This window comes from Ambystoma mexicanum, chromosome 10, assembly GCF_040938575.1.
Source record: "Ambystoma mexicanum isolate Mex_15411 chromosome 10, UKY_AmexF1_1, whole genome shotgun sequence".
Classification (NCBI taxonomy): Eukaryota; Metazoa; Chordata; class Amphibia; order Caudata; family Ambystomatidae; genus Ambystoma; species Ambystoma mexicanum.
In genome coordinates this window covers 1,148,520,337-1,148,545,383 of record NC_090932.1, presented here as the reverse complement: position 1 = coordinate 1,148,545,383, position 25,047 = coordinate 1,148,520,337, and the positions used below count along the sequence as shown (strand labels likewise).

The following is a 25,047-nucleotide window of genomic DNA, read 5'->3' as shown; positions in this document are numbered from 1 at the left end:
GATGCTCCTCGGCGCGTCGAGTCTTGTTTTCCATCACGAATCAACTGATCCCAATGGCAGGGCTGGGGTATCCCCAAAATGGAGGATACTCCGCGCACCTGTCAAATTCAGCATGGAGCTGCCACCAGCCCATACCCTGCTCTGCGGGCCACCCACAGGTGCCCAAAAACATACACTAGGGGCACAGGGTTGTACCCCCACCCATGGGTTCCATAAGGGTATCCCACGGGTCCGTTCACCAAACCAAAAGAGAGCTGCACCGCCAGGAGTCCCACATGAACTCCTGCGTGGAAAACATGACAGAACACATGATAAAAAACAGTAAAGGACAAGGATATGGAGGCCCTGTCCCTCCGATGCATTTCCAGCATCACAGGGGGTCAAAACAGGTATGCAAACACCCCCACTCTTTCCCGGATTCCACTAGAAAGCACCCCAAGAATTTCTAGATGTGCTGGGCCTATTTACGTCTATCATTGTGTTCCACTGCAGAGGGTACAATGGTCTGTTTTGGGAGGAAGTCCACTAGGTGGCAGTTCAACACTAATGACAGTTCTAGTGCTTTGAAGGACGACGACCTAGGCACTCTGAGATGAAGACCATCACAGGACCCATGACGACATAACCCCCAGGGACTCAATTGAAGCACGCAGCAGCAAAGTACACTATAGTCAGGCTGCGACAGATGACTCTCATGGCGAGAACAAAGGCCCAGCTGCAGCAAGGCACCTCTTTTTGGTAGAGAGCAGCAGCTGCAGGACAGGTCTTGCACCACAAGCTGAAGACGTATGCAGTTCCAAGCTGCAAGCCCGCAACTCAGATCTGAGACTGATGCACTGAAGATGCACAATGGAGCTAGTCTTTCCACGGGGTGGATATGTGATGCTTTCAAAAGCTTTTCCGGCAGGGATCGGGATGGTTGGTCCCACCAACCAAAATGTCGAAGCGCAGGTGAGGGTCTTCAGGAGATGGATCCAGAGAGACTGGGCTTCACTGGACATGGCTGGAGGCAATGCCTGCTGTCTTCAACTGTCATCCTCTGGTCTTCAATAGGCTGCAACTCTTTGTAGGGGTCTTGGCTCCAAACAAAGATCTGAAGAACGGCTGCAAGACTACTCCTTTTATCCAAAAATGGAGCAATGGCCACCCCAGCCCACCAATGATAAGCATCTATTCTACACCATTCAAACTGGCAAGAGCTGTCCAATCCTGGACAGCCTCTTAAACCACATCTGCCCAACAGGCATACCCCTGGCTGGAGTTTTCATTGTGACTAGACAGTCCCTACCCCTGCATCCAGCCAGATGCTCACACAGCTGCTTTGCCCGAGAAACACAGAGTTTGCCTAGGAAAGGGCCTACATTATTTTGAAGGGCAGGGAGAAGCCATTTTGAGTATATGGCACTCAAAATGGCACAAGTTAAAATGCAAAAGCGCATGCACAGAAAATGCAGTAGAAAAATATCCAGTGCCAAAAGCCTGTCTTGGGTACACCATAAATGTAACGGAAATATTCCTAAAAGGAAAAGGGATACAAATGACTCCTGCTGCACTTGACTGTAAGGTGATGTGGGCAGCATAAAAACAAGGAATCTCGCAAAAGGAGACCAAGTCCCCCTGCACTGGTATCCTTAGGAACTGACCTGTGACGCCAGAACAGATGAACGAGTCAAGGGAAGTTGAGCAAAAAGTAGGAATCCAATCATAGCAAAAAGATAGTTCCAATGATGTCAATGGAGGGACAGCGGAAAATCTTTCCTAACACTAGGGTACCCAACACATTTTGGTAGCGAAATGTTTCCTTTTCCTTTATCATAAACATTGCAGCTTTCTTTTATAACAATGTTTCTAAGATAAACCTGGGGTAACAATAGGCATTAACTCTACCCTTTCCTGCGTATTATAAATGAAATGTAATGTAATTGAAACACTACTTGATGTTTAATGTGTCTGACTGCTTGGCCTACCATTGAACCCAAATAGCACTGTGTGGACCATAACGGGGCAACACTCTCCTTGGTCAAACTACCAGTCACAGAATCTTGTGGCTCCAGGCAGGTGTATCATCCATTCAGTCAATCCATTCAGGCTAAACAATGGGTGCACCTTTGTAGATGCTGTCACAAGCAGGACCTTAGTCTTATTGTTGTCTGTTGACAAAATTGCTTTGCTGTTTTTACTAGTTGGATATATGTAACAGAAATTGGCACAGAGGAATTGCCAAAAATATCCCCCCCCCCCCGCCCACGCTCTATAAAATGCCTTTAACAGTGTGTTGAGTTTGGTCTTTATTCTACCCTTTACTTTTTCCCATGCGCCTAACCCACCATTCAGTCTCTGGTTTTGTACTTGTTGATCTCTCATTGGTTAAGGGATGGAACCACTTAGTGTTCTCTGTACTACTCCTTTAGGCATCAGTGTGTCGCTTCCACAAGCTGTAGGTATAAGTGCAACTTCTCAAACATTTGGAGATGGAGGCAACTGTCAGCTCCCTGCTCCAGAGTCCTCAGATCTCGCCTCTCGACACCTGGCCATCTGTGTCTGCCTTGGGCCACATGTGCTCTGTCAAAACTTGCTGGTCTTGCTTCTTCCGAACTGCTCTGGCTCCTGTATCTTCTCTTGAGGTCTCACTCCTACCTCCCACTGACAATTGCTTCGTTTTCCCTTTCCCTCCCAGCACTCTGCTGCTCCAATCCCCAACCTCATTCCTAACTCCAACCTCTTCACTTAGATGCCCCTCCTTAACTCCAACCCCTTCCTTAACTCCAACCCCTTCCTTAACTCCAACCCCTTCCTTAACTCCAACCCCTTCCTTAACTCCAACCCCTTCCTTAACTCCAACCCCTTCCTTAACTCCAACCCCTTCCTTAACCCCAACCCCTTCCTTAACGCCAACCCCCTCCTTAACCCCCTCCTTAACTCCTTAACCCCCTCCTTAACTCCTTAACCCCCTCCTTAACTCCTTAACCCCCTCCTTTAGATGTTCCTTAACCGCCTCCTGTTGTCTCCGACATCCCCTACATTACTCTGCCGCTTTAGCCTTCTACTATCTGACTAACCTGCTCCAACATCCTGCCACCAACTCCAAACGCCCACACTACTGTCTCTTTGAGCTAGCCTTTTATATCCTCTTTACCCCTCTCCTGGGGCTGATCTTGGACCAAGCACCTGCAACTTTCCTGACCTATTGGTGGCAGCTGGCGGTTAGTTGAGCGTAATAGGGTTATCTGATTCAGGTGTTTCTACTGAGGGTGCACAGTGCTTTTGTGTTTTGAGGTAGAGGCTTTAGAATCCCAGTTCTCTATTTTGGAAGGGAACAATGGGCCTCATTACGAGTCCGGCGGTAACCGAGGCGGTAAAACCGCCTGGTTACCGCCAGACTCGCATTACTCTTCTGCCTCCGTGATTCCCGGAATTACCGGGGCATTACAACCCCGGTTTTCCGGGAATCACGGAAGTGGAATGGTGTTAATCCCCATTCCCATTGAGTCCTATGGGACTCAATGGGAATGGGGATCATGGAAACACCGGCAGCATCTCGTAATGCTGCCGGTGTTTCCTCGTCCGCCTGCAGGCGGGCGGTGTTAAACCCGCCAGGTCAAACCTGGCGGGAACATCACCTCCCACCTGCAGGAGTCGGGATCAGGCGGTCCGGAAACACCGGTGGCGGCGGGTTTACCGCCACCGTTATTTCCGGACCGCCTGATTTGTAATGAGGCCCAATGTGTTTGGCTGGGTGTGAGCGTCTGGTACCGAGAAGAGGAGCCCAGCATTCCTGAAACTGGCACTGGCTGCAGAGCGCTCTAAAAAAATACTGCAATTGGTGCACTTAATCTAGCAATTCCTATAACCCGGGTTACAGGGTCCCCAGGATCTTTACAAGTGGGGGCAAGATTATTTTCCATAACGCTTCATTGCTTTTGGAGGACTAGTGATAGTCATGTACCCCAGATGACAGCCCTGCTCGATGCCAGGACTTAACTATAGGTGACCAGCGGATCCTCCCGATTCTTCCCTTGGATCCATCATCCACTAGCTTGGGTAGCCCATTGTATCACTCCACTTGATATCCCCAGAGTTTCATACGCGATATTGCCACAGTAGCTTAACTTTAGGTGTAGAGGAAATCTGCCCTGTGGTTTGCCAGCTCCTCCCTAAAAGTTGACATGATTGACAAGCAGACATCTAGTGCAGCACTCGGATGTTGCTGGGTGTGAGCTTCTGATGAGCTCTGAAGGCTGTTCTGTTGTTTTTTTTTGTTTATTTTATTTCTATAGCGCTCCGGACCCGGGAGTATAAGGGCGCTTAGTACAGGTTACAAGGCACAGAACAAGGTAATAAGCAGTGATACTAGAACAATTTGAACAACAGTTATATACAGGAAATAAAGGCAGTGGGGGTGATAGCACCCAATAATGACATAAGTGAGGCATAAACAAGAAGTACAGTTTATAGCTAGGTCTAGCTTCAAGGTTGATTTTTTTTTTTTTGTCAGAAGCCACCCAATGGCAAGTTTCCTGAACGACTGGAAGGACTTGGATGATTTGATATTCAGTGGCAGGGTGTTCCAAAGTTGGGAGGCGAGTACAGTAAAGCTCGAGCCTCCGGCTCTTTTAGAGGTAAATCTAGGTACTGTGAGACATAAGGTATTGGAAGATCTCGTGGTTCTGACGGAGGATTTCATGGTAAATTTGTTAGTCAGGTAGGGGGGTGCTAGATAGTTGAGAGCTTTGTAAGTGAGGCAGAATGTTTTTAGATCAATTTTATGTTGGATGGTGAGCCATTTGCATGTGGTTCTAGTGGCAGAGGACTTGGAGTTTATTGATTATCGCTTGATTGGCACCCAAGTAGAGGCTGTTGCAGTAGTCTAGCTTAGATTGTATAAGTGCTCTGGCTAGCGTGAGCCAACTGTTAGGGGAGAGAAACTTAACGTTAACTTGCTTAGTGAGGTTAATATTGGCATCAAGATAGAAGCCGAGTGTTTTCACGTTTTTGGCGACCGGGATAGTGTTGCTTTTGTAAGTTGTTCGGTGAGCCAACAATGAGCAATTCAGTCTTCTCGTCATTAAGGCAGAGGCTGAGTGTGGCCATCCATGCCTGAATGACAGAGAAGATTTCATTGATCCTGGCTACATCAGTATTGTAATTGCCCGAGATGGTGAGGAGTATCTGGGTGTCATCCGCGTAGTTTGTATAAGTGACACCCAGACGATCCAGTTTATCAAAGAGGGGCTTTGTAAAGATATTGTAAAGGGTGGGTGAAACACATGAGCCTTGTGGGACACCACAGGTGATAGGGCTAGGGTCTGCTGCTGCCTCCAGAGAAAAAACTCTCATGGTTCTATTGGCCAGGAAGGACTGTATCCACATGAACGCAGAGGGGGAAAAGTAGGCGGCAGAGGAGAGGTGGTTACAGGGTATGTTGTGGTCGACCAGGTCGAAGTCTACTGAGAGATCTAAGATGAGTAGGAAAATCTCCAGATGTCTGTGACTGAATCACAACTCTGAGGGTGGAGCGAAAGAGGAGATACACTGGAATGTCCACCTGGGGGTGCTATAAATGGATTTGCTGGGGCTGTTCGTCTGTTCCTTGTTTTTGTCCATTTCAGAGATCACCTTAGAAAGAGACAAAGGGGCAAAGTTCCATCCAGGTTCCCGGGCATGCGCGCAGCCACAATCATGTTCTGCAAACCTCAAAAGCAGAAACACAGACCATGGACTTTCGCCAGGTTTGATGACACAGAGAGCATGGCTAATACTGTCATACCCAGCATTCCAGGTACAGGAGAGATGTCCGGAGACCATTGCAGAATTTAGCAACAACCATGGCGAGGTGACCCGATTCCAAGATAGCATTCAGACATTTATGCCTCCTGGACCACACAGCTGTTGCCCGATTAGTACCCATTAGTGCGCTTTAACTGCACCGGGTGGGGGACAGGTCCAAATGATGTAAACCAATCCCTGAGACCCACTTAAACAAGTGAATCCAATTTCCTGCAACTTAGAGTAGTGTGAGGAGCCAGGAATGAGACTCGGACACAAGGGAGTCATAGTTTTGGTCAAAGACTTTTATTAAAATAAAAGGGGTTGGGGAAATGGGCCTCTGTCCCTGCTCTGAGGGCTTTCCCTCCCTAAAACCAAAACTAATGGTCTGTCAATGTCAGAAGGCCCAAAGCAAAACCGTTCCGTGTCCAAAGTACTATTCTGGTCCTCACATTCTAACAGAATTAACTCTAAGGTGAGAAGGGTAATGTCTTTGACCTTAAGTGGTGCATAAATGTTCAAAAGGAAATGCGTAACTCCAGCACAAAAGTTCCAGAAGGATAGAGTTCCTTGTTCCAGAGGTTGGTTCCCTTCCCCTGGATTTCTCTTCACTCTGTTTTATATTCAAGAATATCAGTTGGTGAGGTTTCTCTTAATTCAGAACACAACTGGAATAAAAACAACTGATAGTCTGTATTTTGTTAGGATAACTAGTGTACTTTCCTGACAGGTTTTTTTCTCTTTAATATGTTTCTGCAGCCTTTTTCTAGTCCTGATGCATCCTTATCAGGACTTCCTTGACTACTGTATAATACCCACCGTTCAACGTGATGACTGGTGTGCCTTCCTTATATCAACATGCTTTCAATTTGCATTTGTCTGATATACTCACCTGCCAGGACATCTCTCATAAGTGTACTGCATATACTCACAAACTTCGGTCTCTTATTCTGCTTTGCCCCTTTAAGGTGTATTAATTTGTTCGATCTCTCTCATATATTCAATTCACACTTGTTAGGCTTTTAGGCTTTGGCAGGGCTGCCAATATACCCCAGTGTCCCCTCTTTATTCTGGTGGACTCAGCGGTTCTTGCTGGTGTAAGTGATTTCTCTCAGAGCAAGCTGACAGCAGTCCGTGGATTTTGTTCCCTCTCGCCTTCTCCACTTCCGGTCTCTGGCTTCCGCACACTCGCTTTGCATCCCTCTGGGTTTTGGTAGCGTGTAGCCTGCCTTCGAGTATCTCCGAATGCCAGAAGCCTTCCACCTCGTTCTGGCATCCTCCCACTTGCAGTCCGCTCCCTTCTTTGTCAGCGAGCCGGTTGGCTCCACGGACACCGCTCCAGCGCCACGATTCCTAGGTCAGCACTGAGAGAAGCAGCATTCTCCAGTCAGTGTCTTCGATCTCCTGTCAGCTGGTCTGCTGGTTTAAATCTCCTTGAATCAAATTTGTTTCTGTAAAAACTAGAGCGTAGCAGGCGATCCTGGCTTCCTGTAATCTTCATTGCTCCGCTTATCATCTTAGTCACAGTACTTTTGTTTTTAGGGCAATGGTAGTTGATTTCTGATGTCTTGTTTGCAAAGTCTAAAAATATGTTTTTGTTGATCTTAAAAGGCAAGTTAGTTCTTGGGGACTTGTATGCAGAGTCTGGAAAGGTATTTTCAGGAGTCTTAGTAGGTAAGCCACATTTTGAGGACTTGTATATAAATCCTGGGAAAGTATTTCCACTACCTTTCCTAGGTGGGGGAGGGAGTGGTAGGACAATATACCATTAAGGCATGGGTGGGGGGGGAATATCCTCAAAAGAGAAAGGGGGTAGCATGTTTCATCTGATGTCATGACCCCCTCCTTAAGGCTGCCTTCCCCCCATGTGATCCTCCCTCATATAACCATCCCCAGGGTCAGGATGAGGTAGTGAATGCTGTCCCCTGGCCACATGGGGAGAGGCCACCACCAGGAAAAGTGATGACACTATCGGATTTATAACAGTATAAAAAGTGTGCAAATTTTAGATGGTCCGAAAGAGAGGCAGGGTAATGAAAGTTGAAAAGAGCACAGAGAGAAGCTTGAATGAGTAGGACAATAATCGGAGGCAGAAGGAGAGGATAAGTGGAAGGAAGAGAGATGGAATACATTGGAAAGAAGGAGAAGGGGAAGGAAAGGCAAATAATCAGGTAGAAGATTAGAGAAAGGAAAGCCATCAGAAGGAAGTAAAGGTAGCAAACGAGAACCATCAGGAGGTTGGAGGAAACCACAATCAGGGAAGTGAAGGCATTACAGAAGGGACAGAGCAGACACAAAACGCTTTAGAAAGTAGTGGAGGACCAAATAAAGTGCTAACAGGCTGAGATGGGAAAGAGAATGTGTGGTAAACAATGAGGTCCAGACAGAAAATCCAGCATTGGGCATGCCAAGAGGGCTGATAAACCATAGAGTAGGTGTGAGGAGTCAGAAATGAAAGCCAGTGATCATGTTTACTACTTTTATTAACCTAAACGGGTTGGGAAAATGCCTCTGACCCTGCTCTAAGAGGAATTTTCCTACCAGAAACTAAGGATCTGCCTGCGTCAGGATGTCAGAAATCAAAATTGTCCTTGTGTCCAAACTTTCTGTCCTGACCCTCACACTACAAACCAAATAATAAGCTGAGAAGGGAAATGTCTTTTACCTGGTGTTTGTAAAAAGTGTTCATAAATGAAAATAGAGCAGCTCCAACATAAAGGTTCTCCAAGGCAACAAAACCCTTGGTTCCAGAAGGTGGTTCCCTTCCCCAGGTTTCTTCAATGGCATGCAAAGGTTTTTTGGTTTAACAGTTGGTTGTGTCTTAATTGGCCCACAACAATCCTGCTAGGTACAAGGCTGCTTAGTCTCGTAATTCCTTTTCTCAACAAACATGTTTTTTTCTCGGGACTTCCTATAGATTTTGACACAGCCTGGTATACTCCCCTTTCTATGATCTTTTATATTCATAAGCAACAGTTCCTCTATTACTTCCACAATCTTTATTCAACAAACACAGTCCTTTCTTGGGACTTCTTGTAGGTTTAGAATTGCCTGGTATACTCCTCTGTCAGAACTTCTTGGGTACTTGTAGCTTCCCCCTGGACGAATCCACACCAAACTTTGGAAAGAAAGCGTATGGGCCACTGAATTTTTTTACAAATTCTAGTGATGTTTGGTCCAGGGGGGGAAAAGTTATAGGGGGGGTCCCAAAACGTCTTTTTTTTCCCATAGACTGAATGGGGGGAAAACTTTGCGCACGTCTACAGCCCAAACGGCTGGACGGATTTTCACCAGATTTGCGACAGGAGCTTGGTCCCGAAAGCGTGCTTTTGTAAATTTGGTGCCAATCCGTCCAGTAGTTTTCTTTTAAACGACCAAAAAGTACGTCTGAAAAAATTAGTGATATCTTTGTCCGCTCCACGGACACACTTTCCTGTTCGTTCCGTGGACAAGATACCGATTGGCTAATCCGTAGCGTCATGCTCGCGGACATGTGGCGCGTTCATGATTGGATGTTGAACGGCGTGAAGTGCGTCAGATTCTGTCACTTCGCCCGCCATCTTTCATTCGTGTTTTGGTGTACGCAGACATCGCCGCTAACACATATAAAGCACACCATTGCACTTGTTAACTGAGGCAGGCACCTGCACTGATTGATGGAAACAACGGTTCTGCAAGTGTATGGGAGTAGCAGTTATCATGCATGCATTCAGATATGTTGTTGCAAAGTCAGAATGCATTTTCATTCTGAGTGAAGGTCACTTGGTTTGCTTTTTTGGTTGCGACTCAGTAGGCCCACGCATCTGACTGAACCCATAAGGGTCAATTGTTTTTTGACCTTGAGCGAAAGGGAAAATTCAGTAAGAATGCAGGGAGTGCAAGTTTGGAAAAAATACCATTTGATAAGGTTATGTATTTAAAACGTTTGTAAGACACATGTAATATCAGTTGAAGAAGATTCTTTGCTGCAAGTACATCGCTGTCTGGGTTTAACAAAGACAATGGAGATGGTAAATATTGTTTAAGTTTACTTTTGACGACTCTGCACCGCAACGAGTTTTAATTTTTTATTACCAGAACAATAATTTTGGCATTGTAACTGAGGTACTATCTTTCTGTGTAGTTGTCATTTTTTTTTAAAACTTATGGAGAGTGCAGATTCTCGCCATTTGTAGGCTATCATTAGGTTCACCCATGTTCAACGCTGTTATTTCTTTAAAATGTCATTTATGACCACATCGATTTGTGTATCAGTTCCACGTTCTTTTAGTCTTTTGAAATTGTTTGGTAAAGGTTGGGTATTGATACATATTTTCTGTTACGTTTTCCGAACAGCTACATTCTGCCGTACTGTGATTGCCATGGATTCCAGATGCCAAGCGATGGATTCTTTGCACGCCAGATGCACGTACTCATGACTGGCTGCCTAACCGTCACTGTATTGTGGGACGACCGGCCCGGCCCCATTTGTCCATACGCTGGAGTGGCCATTAGGAGTAATTTAACATCTTTTATGGTGGTGTAGGCCAAAGTTCATGCTGACGTCTTGGAAATCACTGTGCGACCGAAGGTTGCTTTATCCAAAGGGAATACTTTGTTTATGCGAAAAGATCAATGTGTGCCTCACGATTAACATTTTCGATGACGACCGAACAAACAAAGTTACTATTTGATTGAAAATGGGAATAGTCTGATGGTCTCCGACAGTTTATTGTGAAATTAAAGTACTTTACAAATTCTAAAATTGTTAATGTTTTCCTTTAAAAAACAGTTTATTATTTCAAAATGTTACGTGCTACGTTGTATGTCGCTGTGTGTTCATTTGCAGGTTCTGCGTCACGGCACATAGGTGCTTATGGGTGTATTGGGCTACGCTGTAGAGGAACGTCATCCAAAAAAGTGTACAATATCATTAGGGTTGGTTATGCGACGAGATGTGGGAGTGTTTTCGTATTACACAAGTTTCATAATGTAGTTAAAAAATGTAGCGGTATAGTTTATTGACTGAGGGGTAGGCTGCAGCCATGGGGAGTGGGCAGAATGTCGGGGTCATGGTATAAGGTCATGATCCGCACAATATGGCTACTGGCCATGACCAGATGGGAGAAAAGATAGAATTACAGTGGCCATGTCCACCTGGGACTGGCTTTGTGGTAAAGTTGTTCAACATTACGATACATTTGAAAGGGAGGAAAAAAGTGCTGGTGGTAATACGTTAACAGCGTTTCCTTTTTGCTTTTTGCAGGCTGCCATGGAAAGCTCAGAGGGGCCATGTATGGAACAGCCTTCCCTTTCTATGGTGGCCATCTTGGAAAAGGATTTTGTTTTCTATTTCGGGAAGCCACAGGCATCCCATGTTACGACAAATCCTCTTTTTCAGTAGCACACGTTATTGCTTTGCAAATCTAGATTGTTAATGGCAAATGTTATTGTGTCTGTCCTTTACTGAGAAATATAAAGTAGATGGAGTGTATGCGATTTTTATTTATTTATTTTGGGGCAGGGGGTTGATGTTTTTTTATTTTAATATTTTTAAACTGTGAAAGGTGGATCTTAAAGGAACATTTACTTTGTTTACAGAAGGCTTTTTTTGGGAAGGACAGCTAAGAAGGAAAGTTGCGGATGGAAATGAGGAAAGAGGCACCAAACTGTAATATGGGGGAGTAGGTGGACGGGGGAAAATGTTGTGTGTGTGTTATTTGTAAGGTAGGGGCAGTGTTTCTCATGCTCCTTCATTACAGCAGTGGTGCTGTTTCTTGGGAAGGAGGGATGGCCTTAGCTCATGTCGTTTTCAGATAACTAATACTTTTGCTAAAAGTATGTGCTGTGTACTACATTGTTAACGGCTGATTACGAATAAGTGTTCGAGCTGTGCAAGGGAAATGTTGAAGGTAAAAGCTCCTACATCAGTAAAAAATGTATTTCCACACTGTCCACGAGGCATACATCTTATTGTTAAGTGTGTATGGATTCTCAGACACGTCACCGTGCTGTGCTCCAGCATATGGTCATGTGGCATTCTCCGCAAGGTGTGCAATGAGGTCAGATGTTACTTTACATTATGGTTACGTGCTACTACTACAAACCAATCAACTTTAGCAAAAAAACGTTGTTAAAGGGACATTCTGGTTAAGTTGCCCTACTAAAAACCTGTGAAATTCAGTAAAAAAACTTTAACTGGACGTTATGGTTCAAAGTAAAACCGAAAAACCCTTGAAATTCGCCAGTTATGGTAAACTAAGCAACCATAACTCGTGCCACCACTGTGCACTGCTAACACTAACACCCAGGACATCAAAGATGACATCAGAAATGTCATTGATGACATCACTGATGATATATATATGTTTCTCTTTACATCCAAAATTGCATATCTCTTCCTTGACTCAGTATCTCTAGTTGTTTGAATGTTCGCTTTGTTTTCCTCTTATCTGCATTCAATGCACTCAGATATTGTTGGGGGTCGTGTTTGTACTCTGCCCTTTCGCAAACAATAGTCTAATTTTGTTTGTCTCTGCATGCAGCTTTACAATGTTCAAACTGTGTTTGGCGCATTTGCCGAAATGCCCTGGGAGCCCCACTTTGCTTGGGCTGACTAACTGGCTCTGTGTGGTGTCTTTGGTCCCGTTCGTGCATACGCAGTGTAGCTTCGCCCCAATCTGGACTGCTTTGAGGTCTCTCCGTCTTCTCTTGCGTCTCCGCTCCTGCACGTCTGCTTTCCTTACGGTCCTGGTGATGGTAACATTGCTTCCTCCAGCTGCCAAACGCCCAGGAATCTTCCTGTAGTTCCTGGCGTCTCTGTGTCACGTCCTCCTCACACAATATTACTTTCCCTCTCTGCTGGCCAGCCCCTTGGCTTTGCCACCCCGGCTCATGCCTCCAGATTCCACACGTCTTTGAGATGCAACGTCTTCTCCTGAATAGCTCCTGCCATTAGTTTGTTTTCCAGCTTTAAATGTCCTGCACATAGGTGCTTTCTGAAAACTAGCTTGCTCTTTGAGCTTTGAGGCTCCTTCAGTTCTGCATCATTTTCTTCATCCTCCTCGTCCCATTACTTAGGTGGTTGTGGAATTGGAGTCCATTGATTTCAACTGATATATAGTACTTGGAAAGTCTCTCTCAATGTTTCCATATGACAAACCGGTTCTATATAAAGGGGAATTAGAACTGAATAGGGTATTCTTGCAGCATTTACTATTTAGACCATGGATGGGAGCTTGGCCTAAAGGGTGTTGGGAAAAGGTTTCTCTATTTTCTCTAAAGGGGGGAACAGATGCATGGCAATATGCCATTAGGGTATTGGGTATTAGGGGGTCTTTTATATGGGCAAATGGGGGATACCATGTCTTATTCAATGAAACCTTGACATCTCAAGTTGTCGTCTGCCATGTGATCCTCCCTCATATAACCGCCTCCAGGGTCAGGATCCGGTAGGGGCTGCCGTCCGCAGGTCACATGGGAGAAGGTCACAGTTGGGGAATCTGTGATGACTCCATTGGATTCATCACAGGAGTACGGAGGTGGAAGGCAGAGCCAGTGTTGCCTGAGTTGAAGAGAGGTCTGAGTATCGGGCTTGCAATATTTGAAGGTCTTATTGACCTGGGGCAGAGAACTGGTAGGGCCAAAACCTCACCACCTCTGGAAAGAGAATGGTGTGTGCCATCCAAGAAAGAAGTCTGAACTAAGTTGGGATCAGGTGGGATCAGGCTAATTGGGAGCTAAACCATGGAACTGGCAAGTCCAACAACGAGACTAAAGAAAACGTGCCTCATCTTCCAGAGCCCAAGCATTCTTAAGATACCGGAGATCACTGAGTGGCCTTGACGTTGAGCCTGGGTGCAAAATTCCAGGAAGAGATTGGAGTCTGTGATCAGCTTCCACAACACTGAATATATGAAAGACCTAGTGGCATGAGAGATTGCTCTTGGGGACGGGGGGGTGCTATTAAATCGACCACCAACAGACTGGAATTCCATAGACTTTCAAAAGCAGAGGATAGGGCTGACAGCCTTTGCCAAGAGACTTAGAGTGCCTAGGGGTGATAAGATAAATACCTAAAGAATTGTATGTACGTGTTTTGGATAAGAGTCTCATGAATTTAGGCCCAGAGAATCAAAGAAGATCTTTTGTTGTGACGCAGGTTCTCTGGAAAAACAGAGACCCAAAGAACTAGGAAAGACCAGGTGCTTTTATTTAGGAGAAGTCATCCCGACCTGGAACTATAGTTTTATCTCAGGAAACCATTTTGACCTTTAGACCTCGGGTGACATCCCTAAGGTAGACTGACCCTGACTCTTGTAAAGAAAAGCCCTGTAATTCTTCTTGCCTCAGTGCTTTTCTGGTTATTTATCCTACCTTGCTTCCACCTTTGCCCCTACCTTAATAAAACATGTTACCACTGGATTGGCACTTACGTCCTCTGCTGATCCTCTATCCTCTGACAGAGACTTCATAGAATTGTTCAGACACTCCAAACAGAAATGCCCTCTCTGCTTCTGACCAGAGTCTGTCACAAACAACTCCCAACACACAATTTACATATCATAACACACTGATAGAGAGCAGCAATGTGCATCATAACTCACTTGGTGGTGTCCTGCTTATCATCAATCGAGACCCACAACCACTGCCTATTGGCAGATCCTGCTTGTCATGAGGAGTCCGTAAACCTAGGGCCTGGAGCCTTTTACATCTGTGTTAAAGACATGAAGAGTTTCTGATGGAGCCTAGATGAACAGGAGACCCAGACAAAGCTTTCGGGAGAATAGCTCAAGGGCAATATGCTCGCCTTGGACACAAGACGACATGGAGCAACACAGGTTCGATCCCCGGGTCCGCACTTAGAAACCTCTGTGTATTAAGCGTGTTATAAATAACCTATCGTATCATAAAGGTTGTTAAGAAACCTCTTTGTATTAAGCATGTTTATAAATAACCTATCGTATCATAAAGGTTGTTAATGCATTGCATATAGCTTGAGATTTATTGTGTGCGTCCCAGTTTAACAATTGCTGCATCATCTATTTCGAGGATCTAGCATTTTCTGAGAAATTCGAAGTGGAAGAGCTTTATTTTTAACATAACTTTTTTATTGCATTTTTAAACACATTTCCACTATAATTGAACTCCTCCACCATTCCCCCCTGGTCCGGGAAAGGTCCATGGTGCTTTTCTCCACTCCTTTTAGTGTTCCACCTCACCGGTGGCAAGTTTTGTGGATTGTGAGAGTTCTGATCCCCCTCATCCCACTCTCCTCCCCCTGACTCCTTTCCCGTCGGGTACAAAGTATTTGGCGTCTTCACACCAGTCTTAAGAGGCGTATACTCTTTGGGCACCAGGATCCTCTGTGTCCACATTGTAAGAACTCCAACACCTTCGATCAGTCTGTTACGTAGCGCAGCAAAGTTCCATATTTTTCCAAACCGCTCCTGTTCCAACAGGGTTTTGTTAGATTTCCATATTTGTGCTAGAGCCAGTGGCCCCGCCATCATCAGTATGACATACTTTGTGTTCCGCCTTTGAGGTCAAGTCTTCCAGTGTGCCATCCAGACCTATCAGTACTAAGCCTCTATTATGTCTGCTCTTCACCCCCAGGGATCGTTCTATGGCCTCCTGTATCACTCCCCAGTACTCTTGTATATGGGGACACTCCCACCATATGTAGCTCCATGTTCCCACCACCCAGCATTTCCACCAGAAAAGGTTGGTTTCCCGGGGAAACATTTAGTGGAGTTTTACTGGGGTTAAATGCCACTGTAGGATCAGTTTCACTCATATTTCTGAGATCTGGAGGGACCTCGTAAGCTTGGGAATGTTTGTCCATAATTCTACCCAGTCAGTTTCCTCTATTGGGGTGACCTGAGATCTCTTCCCATCATTTCATGTATCTCCTTTGGGCTGGGTCCTCCCCCTTTTATATATGTGCATACATTGTTGCTACTACTCGCCTGTCTCCAGGATCTGTGAGAAGACATTTCTCAAAGGGGGTTAAATCCTGGTTAGTAACCTGTCTGACTTATTTTCTTTTATGTAGTGCTTCTGTTTAAGGGATAGTAGGGCATGTTTCACCTCCCTAGTCTGTATTGGATCTAACTGGCCCCTTATTATCCTATGTTCCCTACTTGTCTCCCCACTCGCCCCCGCCCCCATCCGGGTCATGATCTCTTTGAGCTTCCCCTCCAAGTTTGTTTTTTCTAATCTCATTTCCCTGTCTCCTTATGCCTGAATGGCTATAATGTTCTCCCTTATTGTCCCTTTAAATGTGTCCCACCTCGTTTGCGGGGTTGCATCCGCGGTTTTATTGTCTTTGAAAATTCCCACTATCGCTTCCGTAACCTCTTGTGTCAGCTTATCGTCCTTAAACAGGAACGCAGGTTATCGCCACTTCCACAGGCCTGGAGGACCTTTGATTCTTTTCAGTGTTAGTTTTATGAGGGTGTGATCTGACAGTATTATTGTCCCCACCGTTATCCCTTGTATCCGCCCCAGCAGACCACCAGATGCGCACATATAGTCTATCCTGGAGTGTGAGCATTGAACGTGACAATAGAAAGTGTAGCCTTCCTTGTCCCCCTCTAGCTCCCTCCATACGCCAAGTAGGGCTAGATTTCGTATTTTCCCCTTAAGTTCCCCCAAAGGTTTCCCCTGTGTGGTTAAGCTCTTATTACTTCTGTCCCTTCCGGGGGTCTCACGCAATGTAGAAGTCTCCTGTTAGGATAAAGGGGGCCTTTGCAATCGTCTCTAATCTGTTCAGAGCTTTTTGTATAAGTGCATCCTGTTCGGAGTTGGGGGCATATATCGTGGCTATTGTATAACCCTCCCCTTTAGGGTTATCCCTAGGTATCTCCCTTGCCCATCCCTGTCGGTTTCCGTGGGTGGTAGGTCAAGATATTTCCCCAGGGCAAGGAGCACCCACCCCTCTCTTTTCTTGCTAGCGTGTGTTGATTGGAGGATTCAGCTGAAGCCCTGAATCCTTACCCTGCCTCTGTCCCGGGTGTTAACGTGAGTTTCCTGGAAAGCTATTATGTCAGGTCGTTCCCTCCGCAGGAATCTGTTGATTTTCTTTTTTTTGTTTTCTTTTTGCGTTTGATTGGGGAATTTAACCCGTAAACATTTAGGGATACGAGTGTGAGTTTATTATCGCTAGCAATTGTTCCCTGGGTGTTCCTGTGTTTGTCGTCTTTCGCTGGACTCTTGTCCGGACCCCTCCTTTTTCTCCCCCCGCCCCCTGTCGATCCTCCCGGGACCATCTATATAGACCCTGTTGTTGTTTGCCCTCTTCAGGCTTAGATTGTTAGTGTGGCCATGTATCCTGTAGTGCTGCTTGATCATTCTACGTTCTTTGCGGGGCAACTTTCCCTTTCCTGCTGTTTTCCAGCGGGAGGACCTTCTAGATGTGGTTGATATCCCCCTCATGGATCTTTTGGATCTCACTGTCGTCCATTCCCAGGGTTTGCGACTGCTTGGGTGACGGTCCGAGGTGTGCCCTGGCGGATGGTTGTCTTCAATCGCCAGAAGTATTGCTCCCTCCTCATAAGATGTGATTCTGTGTTGCTTCCCCTGCCACTCAGAGTAACCCAAATGGAAATGTCCATCTGTAACGGACATCTCTGCCTCTCAGAAATGACATGACTGGAGCCATTCTTTTCCTCAAGCCAAGAGTTGATTGGGCTAGGTCCTGGAAAAGACACATTTCTGCTCCATTGTAGGTAATCTGTTTCGTTTTTCTTGTATTGAGGAGTATACTTTCTTTAGTTGTGTAGTCATGAAGAGCTGTCAGGATATCCCTCGGGCCTGCTCCCGGTTCTTGCCTGCGAGGGCCCACCTTATGGAATATGTCTAATTTTATTTCTTGGGAATAGTCAGCTTCCAAGAGGTCTGTGAAAATGGTTCTAACTCCTCAGGGAGATATTTGAGGCAGATGTTGGACATCCTGGATCTGTTTTCCAGGTCCTCTGTCTGTACCTCAATATTGTGGGTCGCCGTTGCCAGGCTCTCAAGCAGGGTGTTGGTTCTCCTTGCATCTTTCAGCAGCTCTTGGATCGCCCTTTCATTAGTGTCCACCCTTTCTTCCATGTTTGTCTCACTTTATTTCTTGGAGGCCTTCCGCTAGATCCTCTCGCAGGACATCCATCTGTTTTTGGACTGTACTAGCTATTTTGTCCCTAAAGTCATTGACATACTGCTTGAGGAGCATTTGTGTCACTGGCTGGTCTTGTTCATCTTGCGGAGGCCTCTCTCCTAGTTCTGGTTGAGCCTCTGTCAGTTGTGACTCCCCGGGGAAACTAGCCTCTCTGGCCCAGTTCTTTGACAAGGCTCCTTCCTGATTTTCTTGAGACCTTTTAAGGGGCTCGGAGGTTCTTGCCCCCTGGACTTCAACATGTCTTGGGGAGGGTGTGTGGGCACACTTCTCTGGTCTCTTTCCTCAACCTTAACCGGTATGTGCAGCACAGGACACAGGAATTCTGCCTTTGGTTGTTGCTCGAGCTTGCTTAGGTCCCCTCTGGCTCCTTTTCACTGTGTAGGGACTTAGCTCTTTCACTTCTCTTATGAGTGTATTTCCCATCTGCGGTGCTCCCGGGGGTGATTCCCTGGTTGATGACCTCGGTCAGGAAGATGGTGGAAAAAACAGCTGGTCCTGCCCTCTGTGGTGAGGTTTTACTGTTCCTCTATTTATTTCTGCCTCCTTCCTGGATATGCCGTTAATTATGAGTGGGAGCTCCCACTCCCCCCCCCTCCCCTCAGTTGGGTTGCTCGCATTGCCCGAATCCAGCTCCCCAACCCCAGATGGGTGCTAGTCGGAGTGTGGCTCACCCTTCTACTAACAACATTGTTTTCTAGTCCTCTTCCGGGACCTCTGTGTCCGTTCCACAGCCCCCTGGCCGGCATCATGTGTACTCTTGGTGCACCCATCCTCCAATCAGCAATTTACTCCCCCTCTGTGGGATCACGAGAATGGTGCGGATGAAGGGAGGAGGGAAGAGGATTGCGGCTGTGTTCCCCCGCCCTGGAGCTCGTTGTGGTTGTGTTGCACCCAGGGGTATCCTGAGGCGGGCCTCTCCGGGTATCTGTGCGGCTCTAACCCGGGTGCCCCTCACCTCCTCTGCCTGCTCCTCACCTTTTTATGCCTTGCTCTGGGGTCGTTCCTTCCGGGCCTCAGCTCTCCTTCACCTGGTCTGCAGCTTTCCGTGCCGCCGGTAGCTCCTCCAACTCTCTTCCATGCCGCGGGAGGACCTCCGCTGCGTCAACTGCTCTCCTGCAGTTTTCTTCGATCCCCGGTGCTGATGGGAGTGGGGCGCGGGGGTGGAGAGTCACCTTTAAACGTACTGTTCCCTTCTTCCTCTGGTATTGGATCGGTAGAGGTCTTGTTCCGGACCCCGGAATCTGTTATTAACTTGAGCTCCTGAAATGTGCCAGAGTGCGAATCTCGCCCACACTCTGTGCCAGCCTTCGAGTCGGGGTTGTGTCCTGAAGGGCCGCTCCGTTTCCTCCTCGGTTCGCACCCTCCACTAATGGGACGTGGATCCAGCTTATGAGCAGACTTCCTCCGCTCTCTACAGCGCCTGGGGTGGGCATTAAAGGCTAGTGATTAAAGCTCTGTTGGCCCCGAGGTTCAGGAGAGCACCGCTTACGGTGCTCTCCATGTAGCGGCCATCTTGGAATTCCAAAAACCAAGAGCTTTTAACTATGCATGTTCAGTGGTCTCGCATTTCATTGTTTTTTGCTGGCTGGCAAGGATTTTCTTTGAAGTTATTTAAGCTTTGTCTGGCAAATGTAATTTTTCTGTTACGGTAGACTTTTTACATGATAATTTTCTGCCAACTATATTCCTCCCCTAACATAATTCCACTGTGATGCTGGAAATGCATTGGAGGGACAGGGCCTCCGTATCCTTGTCCTTTCCTGCTTTTTATTGTGTGTTCTGTCGTGTTTTCAGCGCAGGAGTTCATGTGGGACTCCTGGCGGTGCAGCTCTCTCTTTTGGTTTGGTGAACAGACCTGTGGGATACCCTTATGGCAGCCATGGGTAGGGGTGCAACCCTGTGCCCCTAGTGTATGTTTTTGGGCACCTGTGTGTGACCCACAGAGCAGGGTACGGGCTGGTGGCAGCTACGTGCTGAAATGACTGGTGCCCTGAGCGTCCTCCATTTCGGGGTGCCCAGGCCCTGTCATTGGAATCCGTAGATTCCGGATGGAGACAAAATGGCCCCCATGTCCCCTTGCCTTCCATCACCTGTTACCTTGATCTTCCCGAAGTCCCGGGAAGCCCTGCCTCTGTCCCTTCCACCTGACTGGCTGTTTGGTGGAAGATCTGTATATGGTAGTGTGGGGAAGGGCCGACCAGACTGGCTGGAGCCTTCCCAACGACCGTATGTTGTGGGTATGCCTGTGGGTGGGACCTGGGTGAATGGAATGTGTGACGAATATGCATTCTATGTTGTGGTTGTCTAGTATCTGGTGTTTGACACAATGGTTGAGACAGCCCTGCCCGAAACCGGTATGAATGCGGCTTGGAGTGTTGAATGGCTCGGTACATGTCCTAATACGCATAACTTGTTGTCAGTGTTTGGAGAGAAGTGAATGGCCTGAATGCCCTGTGTTCCTGATTGACTGCCTGCCTGCATGAATGACCGTAGTCGAGATTGAATGCTTGCGTGTGACCCAGCGGACTGAATGGGAGATCGTTATATCTGGGGACCTCTCACTGCTAGGAATCGTGTTCAGAAGCTGAAGTCCACTACGACGAGTAACTGGAGTATCTGAAGCTTGACCTTGAAGCCCTGCTGGACGTGAAGAATTGCTGTTGTTCTCCTTCACAATCTGAAAGCTGCTGTGCCTCCAAGGACTGAGCGACGAGGGTCCATCGTGCACTAGCCGATCTTTGCCTAAGCTCCCTGGTGGACAGACCTTGGACAGGCTGCCGACCCGATACGGGGATTGCAGCGGAACTCCAAGGTGAAGCACCCGGACTGTTGTCCGCCACCGTTAACGGCCGCCGTCGCCGACCGGAGCCACCGTGCTCCCGTTTGCCTAAGAACCAAGGACGCGCTTGTCCGCATCGTCACTGCTGTATCCTGCTGGAGAAGGCCTGACTGTCGACGCGCCGAGGAGCATCCGCCGGTGGGTTTCCCGCCACCCAAAAGACCACTAAGATGCGGACAACTCGACACCCTTGCTGGGCCACAGTTCTTCAAACTCTCTGCGGTCCAGAACTATCGACACCGAGGTGCCCCGCACGCCTCTTCCATGCAGGAAGTTTACGCTTCCCCGTCAACGGGCACCGCTAGGAACGACGACGTGGCCACTTCAACGTCGTAGCTCGACCTGTTCTCCGTCGGTCGTTCGACCTGCGACAACTGCCTGAAATGGAGGACACTCAAGAAGGGCCGTCAATTCCCCGACGAGGAACGCTACAACACCAAGGTACTTTGGGGTTGCAGAACTATTGGAAAGCCTAGTGGGAACAATATATGGACTGGGCTTGTATCTTTCTTCTACAGGTGGCCCAGGTTGGGGGGGGGGGGATCTCCACACAGAACTGTGTCTAGTGGTACGGGGCCAGTATTCTGCCAATTGCTCAACCATCTTGCTTTCCTTCCTCTCTCTACTGCTGGTTTCCTCTTTATTCTGATCTGTGTGTCATTCTGACCATATGCACTTTAATGAGATCTAATAACGTTAGTGGTACCACTTTAGAAACTGTATATATTTACCATTGCTGATTTTCGGAGTACAAAGTGAGTTATCGTGATATTGTATATACCTTTGAACATTAATTATATAAAGACTGTGTTGTAACCGATACAGTGTGTGGACATTCCCTTGTGGGTGCTTGGGGACTACACTGTACTAAGAACCAGCTCACATCACCTCCTGAGAAGCTAGGCCTTGATTGCTCGACCACAACTACCAATATTAGAGAATCTTACTCTGTGCCTCCCCTCTACCATATAGAGAGCGGAGGTGCAGACCCTCCCCCCGGTCTTTACATCCACCATTAAAGTTCAGTGTAAAATACGTTCTGCCCCTTTCCTGTCTGCTTCAAATCATAACGCTTCATATTACTCCTACCTCCATTCCCTCTTACCTCAGACCAAAGCAGTATCCTGTCCATAAGGAAGGCGGAGGGGGTATTTCTCTACATGGCATAATAGATTTAAAAATGAGTTCTCTACAAATGTATTTGCACACAGGCTTCTTCAGTTCGCCTGCTGGATCCAGAGACCTCCATCCTTTCCCTTCCTGCTCCAAAGGTGCTATACATGTCTGAGCATATTGCGCTTGGCCCCTCCTGCACTTTTTTGACTTATGAAGCGGGTTTCAAGTGATGCTGTTCAAGCCTCTTGCAGATTTCAGAAACAGTCACACACAACTCATATCTACACTATATGGGACTCTCGCACACCTGCACTGATTTCACATGTTGTATTCCTCTGCGTCAGGTTGTTTAGAAGGCAGCTTTTAGATGGTTGGATAACTTCAGTTCCAGGCCTCCTCACAGTCAATGCAACTTTGTGCAGAAGCTAAAGGTAAGACACAGGATTCATGATCCGGCAACTTGTTTTCAAATAAGCCTCATTGATTGAGGTAAAGAACTCAACTATGGAGCTTACGAGAGTAACTGAAATAGTCTTTTATCTACTGAGTTGTCTATGAAGTACTGAAAAAGGACGTATGCCCGATCTTGCTGCAAGCTGCTCAGATAGTCTTACCCCTAGAGGTACTTCTTATATCTCGATCTATTAAGTTTCCAAAGATAAGACATGGTATGAGGTAGTACTGTCCCTAGAGCATTTAGTGCTTAAAGGAAATGAAACATGCTTGCTGTTTCTTTCCTACCAGCAGCTTAGTGAGTGATTTTTAAACTGGGGATAAAGACTTAATTTAGTGCTTCCTTCTAAGCACCTTGGTAGATCCGGTCATCGGTTTACTCTGCACTGCCTTCTAATGACCTTTGGCAACCTGGGCAATTCCAAGCTTTTTCTGTATAATGAAAATATGGCCAATTAGGGAAATAAAACTTGGGCATCTCACTCTTTGAACTTGCGGCTGTCTCCAGCGAACTCTTAAGACGGTTCCTTGGTTTGTTCAAATAAAAGTAGACCACTGAGACAGGCTTACCACTTCACAGCCTGTTATGCTGAACATAAGTCTTTGAATGCATCCCTCACAATGATCATGACATTTGCCATTTAAGCCAAAACTCCTCTTTGGTCATGCCTGCATTTCACATGGAGATTAGTACATTTGCGCTGCTAGGATCAAAGGCCTGTAACCCACTGGCATCTTGTCCTAAGTTTATATCGCCAGATGTTCTAATGGGCCTCTGAAAGACCTTGAAACTATGTGATTTCCTCGCAGCAATTTGCTCAAAGCCCATTTGCTCTCATTTCTTTTTACCAAATTCTACTGCAAAAAATGCATGGAGAGACCCCTCCACCCCCCCTCTACATCCCTCATGTTTGTAAATACCTAAACCCAACCCCCATCTGCATTTTATGTTAATATGTGGTAAGAGTAAATGAACTTTGAGCAAACTGGCCTGCGAGGAAATGGGGTAATTCCAAAGACCACATTTACATGGCCAAGTCCAGCAGCAGTATTGGTATCTTTTTATTTGGCGCCACTACATCACTAGGTTCTGTGATGCTCATTGCAGCCTCTCATACTCAGGCCACCGTTATTTGATCCTGATCAAGGCCTGGACCAAATTGTTACTTTCCCCCTGAGGAGTTAAAAGGTAATGATATCTTAAATAAGACTTGGATTATACCACAGTCCTGAGTAAGACATGATGGGTAAATTGGGAGTAGTTTCACCCTTTCGAGTCTGATAACTTGGCTCATGTACACCCATTTTTTTCCACTTTTTAGCCTGTTAATAATTGGCAAAGGTCTCTTTCAATCCCACTGGTAAATCGAAAGCTGCAAACCAAGTTCAGATCTGTTGTTTGTGATTGTCGGCGAGGTTTACTGTCCTGCTAATCTTCTCCTCTCCATTAGACAAGAGGGCAAAGTTACTTGGCTCTATTGAGTAGAATAGTTATCAACACAGTCTGGGATTCATGTTCCTGCCTAAAAAACATAAGTTTACAGCAAGGCTTAACCAAAGACAAGTAAACTCTTTTAAGCAATTTGAAACATTTGCAAAGATTAGGTCTTCGGCATCACAATTCAGAGTGTGCCTAAATGCACTGTACTTTTGGGCAGAAGGGAATATCCTAGACATTCTGTTTCTAAAAAACTCTGTTTCAAATGGAACTAGAATACAACAATTAAAGCCGTGAAATTGTTAAGTAGCATGTTAAGATTTTTCATTCTTGCAGCTTTCCTTCTTTTGACCGCAATGAAGCTCCCAGCTTTTTTCCTTACCAGTGCAGGTGGACTGTATCCTCTTTCATGATTTCATGTGTTTTTATTTTGTTATACACCTCACACCACCTTAAATTACAGTTCTACAGTGGTCCTTTGTATCCCTTTTTTTGTTTTTTGTAACACGCTATTTTGCTATTACTTTGATGGGCTGGAGGAAGTGAACTTTGCTTTACTTATTATTCAAGTACACTACCATATGCCATCTTATTTTACAGCAAAATGCCATTTCAAGCACTACATACTCCAAATATCTGTGCCATGTGATTTAAGTCCTGTACTTTGGAAATGTTACCTCTTGGCTCTCTTCCTGCCTTCTTCGTTCAAGACACCCCATGGACTGTGATCGAGCCTGTTCCTTGGTTAGTGCCTTTGTGAGACTGACCTGAACAGAGCTGGGTTGTGGACAGTTTGGTTTCAATAAACTCCATAGAAAACATAGAACGTTCAGAAAGATGTGGGAACTCTCGTCCCCTGCACACTATTATAAGCCAAAGAAAGACAACAGATTATTTAAAGGATATACATGTGGAATTTATAGTAAGTCGTATAATATTTGTTAAAAAATACATTCCCAATACAATTTTGTTGTGACAGATAGACTTGATTTAATATTTAAAAAACATGTTTCAAGATTACAATCTCTTCCTCAGGGGCACAGTCCCTTATGAATGCTGCATTTAATAAAATAAAACTACTTTTAAGTGCCCATTCAAGTTTAGTTATTCATAACACATGTATTAATACAGATGTGTTACATGATACACCGTAAGCTTGATAAATCACCTCATATGTGTAAGTATCCAAAGGGTGCCTGGATGTTTGCGCAGGATCAATAGTCAATTCTCAAGTATTCCATGGGAGATCAAACATAAATCTAAAAGGGGTAAGTAGAGGAGGAACCAATGAAT

General features: G+C 46.1%; 1 protein-coding gene across 3 annotated transcripts in view; it reads left to right on the top strand.

Annotated features, from left to right (window-relative positions):
• Positions 1-25,047, top strand: part of CNNM4 (cyclin and CBS domain divalent metal cation transport mediator 4) — a 938,359-nt gene that overhangs the window by 742,538 nt on the left and 170,774 nt on the right. The window lies entirely within an intron of this gene.